This window comes from Uloborus diversus, chromosome 10, assembly GCF_026930045.1.
Source record: "Uloborus diversus isolate 005 chromosome 10, Udiv.v.3.1, whole genome shotgun sequence".
Lineage (NCBI taxonomy): Eukaryota > Metazoa > Arthropoda > Arachnida > Araneae > Uloboridae > Uloborus > Uloborus diversus.
The window spans coordinates 105,976,988-105,986,309 of NC_072740.1; the positions used below are offsets into that span (position 1 = coordinate 105,976,988).

Below are 9,322 nucleotides of genomic sequence, written 5' to 3' on the forward strand. Positions count from 1 at the left end.
AACCAAAATAACACAAATTTGTATTCGAATATAAGTCCAAAAATTTTTCACATCATTCCTACGTCATTCTAAATGCCACCCAGTAGTTTTTTTCAAAATATTGATAAATCTTCTTTTTAAAATGGTGCAAAAAACGAAGATACAGAGAAATAACAAGCCACAAAAATCATTGTACACTCAAATATTTTCGAACAAATTCATGATTAAAATAAGCATATGTCGGTTTTTTAAAATTATTTTTGCAATGTGTTGATCCGTAAAAGTCATTTGGCTTTCATTTTTTAAAAATATTTATTCCTTAATATTGTGCTTATTATTTTACAATGGCTGGTATTCGTAAAAAACAAAACACCATTCAAAATTTGAATTTTCTCCTCACAGTAACTGTAAATTGGTTTGAAATGTATCTAAATTAGTTAATTTATTCCATTCTATAGTAAAGTACTTGATAAAATGCTTTAAAGAAAAAAATTGGGCCGAAAATAAGGTAAGAAAGGGTCACCCGGCAAAGTTGACAAAGTGTGATAATCGTCATTGTGCTTCTTATAGGCAACTCTTTATAGGAAAAGTGCAAATATTAAAAAAAAATCATCTAACATAAGAATTTCATTTCTTCACTTACTAGAACTGAAATTATTGTTACCTTTGTTTGAAATTATTCTACGTACAAGGTACATAGAATCATAATCAATCAAGAGAAAAAGCAAGACCTATGGGAAGGGTTCAGACCACCGGGACCCCTCTCTTATGTGCGCCACTGGCTTTATTCATTATTTTTCTTTAACCATTGAAATTCATTTGCATTTTTTCAATGTGTTATTAATCATATTTGGTGTAACTTGTTTAGGCTGTAGATTAGAAACAGGAAATGTATAGACTTTTCTGAACAATGGGGTGGATGCACCCACTTGGCCAGCCGTTCAGAAAGGTTGGGTGGCCTTGGAACTGTTTTAACATGTCTATGGATTAAAAAAACTGCAGCAAAAAAGGCTCTTAAGAGGGATGGCCACTCAAAGAGGTTTTACTGTATCCATTATTTGGCAAAATATTGCATTGAAAGCAGCATAAATTTTCTAAAGCCTTTAATCAATAAAACATTGAGAGTCACATAGAAATGTGTACAAGTAAACACAAATTGAAGTTACATATGAATAAAGTGAATAAAGTACTTATACACATGAAACATGAGATATTAAAACATTAACTTCTCATGAAAGAAAAATCACTCATACTGTTATGGGTACGGAACAAGAATATCGTACATAGTATTTTATATTTAGTCTGTTTCTTAGAAAATTTACAGATTAAGCTTTCATACCACAATCAACTTTCTATAACACAATCAATATTGATTTTTCAATCATCATAGCTTAAATTTTATATAGGAACAAAATTGACAATGACAATGTTTGCTTGAAACATCTTACTTCCACACCATACTCTGCACAATTATGTTAAATATCCGAAATCTCAGCAAAGGATTATTTAATTTGTTTTTTGGCCACATCTATCTTTATGTATTAATACATTTTTCATTAACAGAATTACTAGCATTGAAATTACAAATTCAGCAAAATGTTGAATACTGCTTTGTTATTTGCTATGTATGACAAAGCAAAATGAATTTGTATGGAAAAAAAGTGAAAAAACGCAATGCTTATATTGATTGAACTAAAAATGATTGTTTCATAGCTAATAATTAAATTTGTATAGTACAAAAAGCTAGACTACACCAGACCAAGGCACATTATGATTTACAGTTCCAGCTCAAAGTGAATTGATCTCAAAAGAAATGCACATTTAACAATGAAATTCTTACTTGATGATTAAGTATATATTGGTATTCATCAATCCACGATGGCGCCACACTGTTTTCGCTCGTGGCCATAGCTCCACATTTCCATCCATGAAAAGAAAGAATAAGATCCTGAGTAAAATTGAATATGAAATTTTTACCTGTTTTTTTAAAGAATCATAAAGTCTATATCATACACAGTCTGAGAAATTGTTAATGTACCTTTCCAACGTAAAAATGCCTAGTGCATAAGTGAGTGAATTAGATCATATTACACAAATCAGCATTAAAATGCAAACCTGTTGCTTACAGCAATCTCAATAGTAGATTAAGATTCAACATGCAAAAAAAAAAATTCGTTAACATACCTGAAAAATATTTCGTGTTTTCAACGCCAAGCTGACAGACCACCAACCACCTTTCACTTTCCTGCGTAAAAATTCCCAGTGAGGAGACCTGGCCAGCTTTGCTTGGCACTTGGCGGCAACCATCGAAAAGTGCCTAGTGAACTTGAATGCCTACCTTTTTACGAGATCACGATCAATGTTTATATACAAGCACACCAGGAATAGTTGGACCACTTAATGCAAAGTTACCATTATAATGCTTATCTTAAGGTTAACATATGGAAAATAAATCATATACAAATATGTACCTTACCATATGACCCTTTCCCGCACAAAAATACATTCTCAACATATCATTCCAGTGCAAAAATGCCTGAGAGTATAGTGAACTGGAGCATTTTATACATTTATATGCTTACCTATAGGTGACAGCAAACAAGACTTTTTTATTGCATTAAAATCAGGAGAAATTTCTTTCATCGCAGAAGGGCAGAGATCAAAAGCTAGGGAGCTGGTATGTCTGCAACAGGCAAACGGCGATATTAAAAATTGGGCTTCACCTGGAAAAGCACTTCAAAAGAGAGCCAACTTTTAAAAAAACGGGCAATCTTTGAAGCTACTTCACCGGGCACCCAAACTGATGCTGCTGACAAAGAAGCTTCTGTTAAGAGTTCCTGGAAGAAGAAAATAATTATATTTTAAAACTTGTGAAATCTTATAATCTAATTTAGTATATTCTAAATTAACTAATTTTTATTTTAAAACATTAGGGATGTGTTTATGAACGAACAGGTCTTAAAGAACCGGGGTTTAAGCTGGGTACTTTAGCATAAAAGCTAAAACTGAGTGAAAATGCTGAAATATTACATTCTCATATATTTACATATGCCTCAGTGTGTTTCATCTACAGTTTTGAAAATAAATTACATATTTTACCTGTGACATCTTTGAAGTAAGTACAGCAGCTGTCATACATTTTTTCTCTTTTTTAAAAAAATTAATTAATATTTTCGTTCAGCAAAAGAGCGAAAATACATAGTTGTATTTCCGCGATTGAGTTAGTGTTTTCACATTTATGTGTTACGTACGTTCGTGCAAAAAATGTGACCGCATAGGAAACCCTGAAAAGAACGAATCCTAAAAATGAAAGTCAGAATGATCTCCTAAAAAATTAATGACCATTTTTTTGAAAATTGTATTGATGCACTTGTGATAAAATCTTTTTTATTTTAAATTACTATTAACAACCATCTACAATTTTTTAACTCTCAATTAATTGAAATTTTTCTCTCTTGATGCAGTATAATCATTTCAAAAAATTTTTACTTTCAGCTACATTCATTATTTTTCTTTAACTATTGTAGGTCATTTGCGTTTTTTCGATGTGTCGATTTGTCAGATTTGGTGTAACTTGTTTAGGCTGTAGATTAGAAACAGGAAATGAATAAATTTTTCTGAAAAATGGGATGGATGCACCCACTCAGCAGCCGTTCAAAAGGTTTGGGGGGGGCTTGAAAGGAATCGTTTCAACATAATGTCATATGAGCTAAAAAAAACTGCAGCAAAAAAATTGGTTGATAAGAAGGGTGGCCACTCAAAAGGGTTTTACTGCATTCAATGTTTGAAAAGATATTGTATTCAAAGCAGCGTACATTTTCTGAAGACTTTGATCAGTAAAACATTGAGAGTTTTGCAACTTGCAACACATGGGAAATATGTACTGGTAAACATTCTAAGTATAAATTGGAAATTACATATGAATAAAGTATACTTATCAGGGCCCAATATAGGCTGATTTTGCTACTGTTTTTCGGTATCTTCACAAAAATCTTGTTTTGAAATAGGTACTGTCACAAAAATCAAGTAATAAAATCAGGCAGCTTCACAAGAACAAAAATTTCACAAAAATTCACATTTTAAAATATAAAATTTGTTTCTCTGTTTAAAACAAAATTCACTTATAACATAAAATTCTAAGCAGGTTTATATGAACAATCGCTTAAATAGCAACCTTTTTGTGGTATTTTAACTAATTTTTAGCTGTTTCTCGCCCAAGTGTATTTATGCAATATTATCGCAATCTTTTAACATGTTTTGGGGAACCGTTTTTCTCATAATTTCCAATATTGTACGCAGTACATAGCCCATTAAGCTGAAATTATGATTTTATTTTTGGTACTTCTTAGGTTTTTAGCTCCCCCCCTCTCCCCGAAAAACAAAACCTGTTAAAAATAATACTAGATGACAGTTACACTTTTCAAACTAAAATTTCACTCGTTCTACTTCTCTTTTACAAAAATTAGGACGCCTCTAAAAGTTTACAAAAACAATGCTGATAAAAATAAAAACTTTCACAAAAATAGAATGATGCAATACTTTCACAAAAATAGGTAGCGAGAAAAATATCCTGGATTGGCCCCTGCTTATGCACATTAAACATGAGATCTTAAAATAATAACTTCTAGGTGCCATAAGGAAAATTTTGTTTGGTATCTTGTTGTGGAGTACAAAACAGGATAATCTGACATAGTATTTAATGTTTAAACTGTTGCTTAGAAAATTTAGATTAAGCTCATTTACTTTCCATACCACAATCAATATTGATTTCTGAATCATCACAGTTTAAATTTTATACATTGACATACAGTAACAATATTGACAATAGTAATGTTCTTTTGAAATATTATACAAAGGTGTGAAACTTATTAGACTCAAGGAGCAAAAAACAGGAAAATCGAAGATTCCGTTATAAATATAACCTCATATTCTTTCTAACAGCCTAATTCTGTTTCACCAGAATAGTAAACAGGGGTCTGTCCAGGATTTTTCACAGGGTCCGTTTTTTGTGAAAAATCAAATAATTTTGTGAAAAATGAATTAATTTTGTGAAAAATCAAAAAATTTCGCAAAAAAAAAAGAAAAAATTTTTTTTTGTTAAAACGAAATTTTAGAATTTAGAGATGGCACAAACTACATCAATTCAACTTAAAGTTGAGCGTTTTCCTCTTCTACGTCGAGAAAATCATTCTGGATTTTTTTTTTCTGATATTTGGCGGGGGGGGGGGGGGGGGGGGGGGGGGGAGCATCGCTCTTTCAAGTATCAATATTTATCTACCATTCTACATTATGTTAAATTATACTAAATATATTTCTGTACAGTACTTAAAATAATTGTAACAAAAATATAAATAAATAAAATAAAATTCAGAATAGGGTTCAGCATTCAACTTTTTGACCAACACACTCCTAAAAAGCACAGAATTTCGTTTAAAAATTATAAATCCCGTGATTTTAACAAAAATAAAAAGATATTTCAATTGTTTACCTCTTGACAAAGCGTAATAATCATCAAAAATTCGAAAAATCGGATTCCCATTGCGGATGCAAAGAGATCGCAGTTCTCAAAGTGAAGGCATCAAAAGACTAAAAACGGCTTGTAAAAGAAATATTTTTGATAAAATTATTTTAAAATTGCATTTTAGAGTCCTATGATAACATATCATTAATATCTGTGGACACAGTTGACCCAAAAAATAAAATAAACCATCTATTCAGCATTTTAATTTTTGACTCATAACAGAAAATGGAATTTTGCTTTAAAAACTTGAAATGAGAGTTCTAACAGAAATAAAGAGACTTTTCATTTATTTGAATCCTAATAAAGCGAAGTTAGCTTGAAAAAAGAACAAAATATGATTCTCATATCGGATGTTAAAAGATTGCATTTTTCAAAATGTAGACATCTAAGGAAAAAAAAACGGTAATTAAAAGAGTTTATTTAAAGTTAATCATCCTTGTGTTAGCATCAAAAAATCAAAACCCATTAAATTTTCTCCCAAAATAACAATTAAACATCACACCACAACGCCAGACGCTAAGTGGTGATAATTTTGAAGTTGCTAACCCTATCTGAAGCGATCATATTTTTTCCTCACCCTTACTATCCCTTTGCAGTTCGAAGTTCATTTCGCAGATATATATTATTATTGTTTATTAAATCATGAGTGGAGAAAAGTGCTTACCAATGCCTTTTCAGAAAAGTTTACAACAACACCGCTGCTAATTAGCTGTGATAAAACAAACAACCATTATATTTATTTGTCAGTAGCAATTATTTATCGCTTGAAGGAGCATCCCAAGAGTGCCGATTTTTTTTTTTTTTTTCAAAATTAGCCGATTTTGTATAAGCTGTTCCCTCTAATTTAACTTAAAAAAAGGTTCCAAAAATTATCCGTTTATACACAGAAGTTTATACACAGAAATATGCGTTATTTTGCTTTCAGATTTGCTCTTTCAATAAACAATTTGTGACAGATCCGATCTTGTTTATCAGAATTTTGTGAAGGGTCCGTTTTCTTTGATCGGGATTTTGTGAAAGGTCCGTTTTGGTTGATCGGATTTTTGTGAAGGGTCCGTTAACGGACCCAAATATCCTCTGGCCAGACCCCTGGTAAAAGTACTTTAAATTTTTTCCAAGCCAAATTCATCATTTTACTTGAGTTTCCTCTGCCTGGCAACACTGAGTCTTATCTCATAACACCTGCAATTATGTTCTGTTGTTTCCAAAGCTGTTTACTGCAGCATGTGTTTTTACACTAGGATCACCAAAATAATAAGTTTATAAATGATTTTGTGTCACAGTTCAGTTTCAGGGAACTGTTTTATTGTTCGGTTGTAGTTTTTCCCCTTCGCACGTGAATGTTATGAAAAGGGTAAGCTGCCTGAACTCTCACAACATAAGAAAACACTGGTTAATATGTTAGGCCAAAATACTTTTTCACAACGAGAAACGTCAAAAAAAATGAATATTTCCCAAAACAACTGTGAGCGGGATCAATATTTTGGTCAAAGAAAACATACTAATCGTCCCAAAAAGGGTAGGAAAATGTGACAGAAAACGAAGTTTCTCCAAGGATGGAAAGAAAACTTATTCGTATGGTCAAGGCCAATAGATAAGCAACAAGTAAAGAAATTTCTAATAGTCTTAGGCATTATTGTTTTTAGGTAGACCCCTCATTGGTCTGGCAACGACTCATCGCTAATATGATACCTGCTCAAAGTCCACACTGGAAGGAGAGAATCACCCCTGCTATGGCAAAGAAAAGGATTCAGTGGCTCAAAAGTGTTCAAGAGACCACTGAATCCTTATCCTTGGCATGGCTGGGATAATTTTTGCTTTTCTGCGGGGCCTTTGAGCAAACATCCCATTGGAGATGAGTCGTCGTCGGACCTATGATGGGTCCACCTCCACAATATGTGTCCTTGGAGACATTTAGTGCTTTCTGTCATTTTCCCAACCTCTTTGGGACAACTGGTATGTTTTCTTTGACAGAAACATTGATTCTGCTGAGTTTTTTGGGAAATATTAAGTCTTTTTGGCATTTCTTTGTGAAAAGGTATTTTGGTCTTAACATATACATAACCCATGCTTTCTAATATGTTGGAAGATCAGACAGCTTAAAACTTGTTATTTTGGTGCAAAAGCATGCAAAAAAAAAAAAATTTCACACCACTCACATCTGCAAAAACACTTTTGGAAACAACAAGAAAACAATGGTGGGTGTTATCAGATAAGAATCAGTGTTTCCAGGGATGGGAAAAGCAAGTAAAACTTGAAATTTTGCAGGGAAATAATGTATAGTACTTTCTATTCGGAAAAACATAATTAGACTTTTAGAAAGGATCTAGAAATCATTCTTAAACTGGAATCTTCGATTTTCCGGTTCTTCGCTCCTTGAGTTTTATAATTTCACACCTCTGTACTTCCTCACCATACTTTGCGCAGGTTCAATTAATTTGTTTCTGGTCCACCTCTATCTTTAAGTGTTAATACATTTTCTATTAACTGTATTTTTAGCACTAAACTTACAAATTGGACCAATAGTTTGAATATTGCTTCCTATGATTAACAGTTCCAGCACAAAGCAAAATGAATTTCTCTGAAAAAAAAAGTGGAACGCTACTATAGATTAAGCTAAAAATGATTGTTTCATGGCTAATAATTAAATTTGTATTGTACAAAATGTTAAACACCTGGAAATGGCACATTATGATTGATGCTACCGACTCAAGGGGTCTCGAAAAAAAAACTGATTTGGAAACATTAATGCACATTTGACAATGAAATTCTTACCTGTTTATTCAAGTACAACGGTATTCATCAATCCACGATGGCATCTAACGGTTTTCCCAGCAGGAAACGGAAAGAACCCCATCTGAAAAGAAAGAAAAATGATCCTGAGTAAAATTGACTATGAAATTATTACCACTTTAGTAGCGAAACATAAAACCTATATCGTACACAGTGTGAGAAAGAACCGCTGTGAAATAATTGTTAACGTACCTTTCGAGCGTAAATGTGCCTAGGGTAAAAATGAGACAACATTAAATTACAAACCTGTTGTTTACAGCAAAATCAATAGTTATTATAGTTTCGACATGCAAAAAGAAATTTGTTAACATACCTGAAAAATTTTTCATGTATTCAACGCCAAGCCAACGGACCACCGACCGCCTTTCATTTCCCGCGCAAAAATGTCCAGTGCAGGAGACCTGGCGTGCTTTGCTTGGCAACTGGCGAACTTAGTTATCGCCAATACATTTGGCGTTCTGAAGGAAATGGTGGCAACCATCGAAAAGTGCCTAGTGAACTTTAATGCCTACCGTTACTATACAGTTCACTGTTTCGTTCCCGGGAAACGAATGCAATATTAAGAGTCGCGAATATTCTTACTTGGCAAAGTTGCAGTGCAACCCTTGAACGGGTTTTCCAGCTGCCGGGAAAAGCGTAGCCCAAATGCTGTTTGGCGACCGCGTGCTCCTCAGATGCCCGCATTTTGGAAAGACGTTTCTACCACAGAGCTACGAAGGCCCCCTCGTTGTACTAACTCCCTTAATTTTGATAACATATTGATTGACCCCCTTGGGTGATCGTGGCACGAACCACGCCATAGAAATTTTAGGGGTATCATGGATGCTGCTCCCGATTGGGGGGGGGGGTAACTACGAAACACGTAGATGCAGAGGGGTGCCCACCTTGGGGAGGTAATGGCGCACACTGCACCATCGAAATTTTTACGGGGAGGCAGTGGCGCAGTCAGAAAATTTTTCTGGGAGGGGTTTTCAAAACCAAAAATTGTTGCTCCCAAGTAGCATTTTATCTTGGCTCAATATTGGCGTG

General features: G+C 33.5%; 1 long non-coding RNA gene across 1 annotated transcript; it reads right to left on the bottom strand.

Moving 5' to 3' along the window:
• Positions 1 to 2,215: 2,215 nt before the first annotated feature.
• On the bottom strand, positions 2,216 to 8,706 carry LOC129231658 (uncharacterized). Its single transcript, XR_008581279.1, has 3 exons — positions 8,607 to 8,706; positions 8,276 to 8,357; positions 2,216 to 2,816 (listed from the first exon to the last, which is right to left on the bottom strand). It is a non-coding gene; the product is annotated as an uncharacterized LOC129231658 (long non-coding RNA).
• Positions 8,707 to 9,322: the final 616 nt, after the last annotated feature.